This window comes from Camponotus vicinus, unplaced genomic scaffold (assembly GCF_025532165.1).
Source record: "Camponotus vicinus isolate PSW18456_S1 unplaced genomic scaffold, iyCamVici1.0 SCAF_17, whole genome shotgun sequence".
Classification (NCBI taxonomy): Eukaryota; Metazoa; Arthropoda; class Insecta; order Hymenoptera; family Formicidae; genus Camponotus; species Camponotus vicinus.
The window spans coordinates 75,001-77,649 of NW_028141953.1; the positions used below are offsets into that span (position 1 = coordinate 75,001).

Sequence of the window (2,649 nt, forward strand, 5' to 3'; positions counted from 1 at the left end):
ACAGTCGTCGTCCGGCGGTACGCGGAGGGAGAGAAATTGCGAGAGAAATCCACCCTTAAAAAAGCGGATGAATCGCGAGCCGACCGCGTGTCCGAGTCCCACGAAATTTTCGAACGAAGATTGTGACCGGCACGCGTCGTCGTGTACTCGTCGAATCGATTCCATACCGCGCCCGTTATATATATACACGCGCGCGCGCGCATCATAATTACGCCGCGCCGTGTTATTATAATCGTGGAAGTTAGAGGGACGGAAGAAAAGAAGCGCAAAACGATATTATAATATATCTATCTCCTCTCTCGCGTCCCCGCGAAACAAGACTAGATTGTGCCGCGCGCGCAATATCGGTCGGTGCGTTACCGCTAACAATAGTAGTAGTTAACAAACAATAATGATACTACTTAGCGCAATAACTCCACCACCGCACACTCCCTCTATCTCTCTATATCACTTTGTAGAGAGTTTCTCTACAAAACTCTGACGACCTCAGAGCAGGCGAGATTACCCGCTGAATTTAAGCATATTATTAAGCGGAGGAAAAGAAACTAACTAGGATTTCCTCAGTAGCGGCGAGCGAACAGGAAAGAGCCCAGCACCGAATCCCGCGGTTCCGCCGCAGGGAAATGTGGTGTTTGGGAGGATCCGCTTATCCCGAGGCGTCGCGTCGCGTCCAAGTCCATCTTGAATGGGGCCACTTACCCGTAGAGGGTGCCAGGCCCGTAGCGACCGGTGCGCGTCTCGGGAGGATCTCTCCTTAGAGTCGGGTTGCTTGAGAGTGCAGCTCTAAGTGGGTGGTAAACTCCATCTAAGGCTAAATACGACCACGAGACCGATAGCGAACAAGTACCGTGAGGGAAAGTTGAAAAGAACTTTGAAGAGAGAGTTCAAGAGTACGTGAAACCGTTCAGGGGTAAACCTAAGAAACCCAAAAGATCGAACGGGGAGATTCATCGTCAGCGGCGCTGGCTTCGCGTCGGTGGGCGATGTCCCGCGGAGTCCTCGCGGCTCGCGCGCGGGCACGCTACCGTGCGCCGATGTCCGGCTGTCGTCGTCGTGCACTTCTCCCCAAGTAGAACGTCGCGACCCGCTGGGTGTCGGTCTACGGCCCGGGTGCGGTGACTGTCGCGTCGCCGGTAAAACGGCACGCGACAAACCCTCGGTCGCCCGGCCGGCTGCTCGGCGGTACGCGCAAGGTATCAGGCCGCACTTCTACACGGTGCGTCGAGGCCGTCGCAAGCGCGCGCCACGGTACTCGGAGGTTACGGACTTTGCGCCGTCCCCGGTCCTGGCCCGCTGTTGGTTAAAGTACGGATCACCTTCGACAGGCCTGCGAACGTCTCTCTCACGGGGGACGGATACCGGTCGGCGACGCTACTGCTTTGGGTACTCTTAGGACCCGTCTTGAAACACGGACCAAGGAGTCTAACATGTACGCGAGTCATTGGGACTTGTCGCGAGACCTAAAGGCGTAATGAAAGTGAAGGTCGGCCCTGGCCGTCGACCGAGGGAGGATGGGCCGCGTCGCGATGCGGCCTCGCACTCCCGGGGCGTCTCGTTCTCAACGCGAGAAGAGGCGCACCCAGAGCGTACACGTTGGGACCCGAAAGATGGTGAACTATGCCTGGTCAGGACGAAGTCAGGGGAAACCCTGATGGAGGTCCGTAGCGATTCTGACGTGCAAATCGATCGTCGGAACTGGGTATAGGGGCGAAAGACTAATCGAACCATCTAGTAGCTGGTTCCCTCCGAAGTTTCCCTCAGGATAGCTGGCACTCGGCCGTTCCGCACGGAACGCGCGCGAGTCTCATCTGGTAAAGCGAATGATTAGAGGGCCTTGGGGCCGAAACGACCTCAACCTATTCTCAAACTTTAAATGGGTGAGATCTCTGGCTTTCTTGAATTATGAAGCCACGAGCATCTCGGATCAGAGTGCCAAGTGGGCCATTTTTGGTAAGCAGAACTGGCGCTGTGGGATGAACCAAACGCAGAGTTAAGGCGCCCAACTCGACGCTCATGGGACACCATGAAAGGCGTTGGTTGCTTAAGACAGCAGGACGGTGGCCATGGAAGTCGGAATCCGCTAAGGAGTGTGTAACAACTCACCTGCCGAAGCAACTAGCCCTGAAAATGGATGGCGCTGAAGCGTCGAGCCTATACTCTGCCGTCAGCGGCAAGTGGGGCGGCGACGGGAGCGTTGCGCGCGTCGGACCGCGTTTGCGGCTCTCTCGCGAGGCAATCGTCTCCCTCGAGTCGTCACGAAGCCCTGACGAGTAGGAGGGTCGCGACGGTGAGCGCAGAAGGGTCTGGGCGTGAGCCTGCCTGGAGCCGCCGTCGGTGCAGATCTTGGTGGTAGTAGCAAATACTCCAGCGAGGCCCTGGAGGACTGACGTGGAGAAGGGTTTCGTGTGAACAGCCGTTGCACACGAGTCAGTCGATCCTAAGCCCTAGGAGAAATCCTATGTCAATGACGGCGTACAATATACTCGAGTGTCGAAAACGAAAGATTATAATATGTATATAATGACACACGCCCGTCGGGCGAAAGGGAATCCGGTTCCTATTCCGGAACCCGGCAGCGGAACCGCATACAATTCGGGCCCTCGTAAGAGTGTTCGTCGGGGTAACCCAAAATGACCTGGAGACGCCGTC

At 56.4% G+C, this 2,649-nt stretch overlaps 1 pseudogene; it reads left to right on the forward strand.

Moving 5' to 3' along the window:
- Positions 1-481: 481 nt before the first annotated feature.
- LOC145965939 (large subunit ribosomal RNA) lies at positions 482-2,649 on the forward strand (annotated as a pseudogene; the record flags this gene model as incomplete).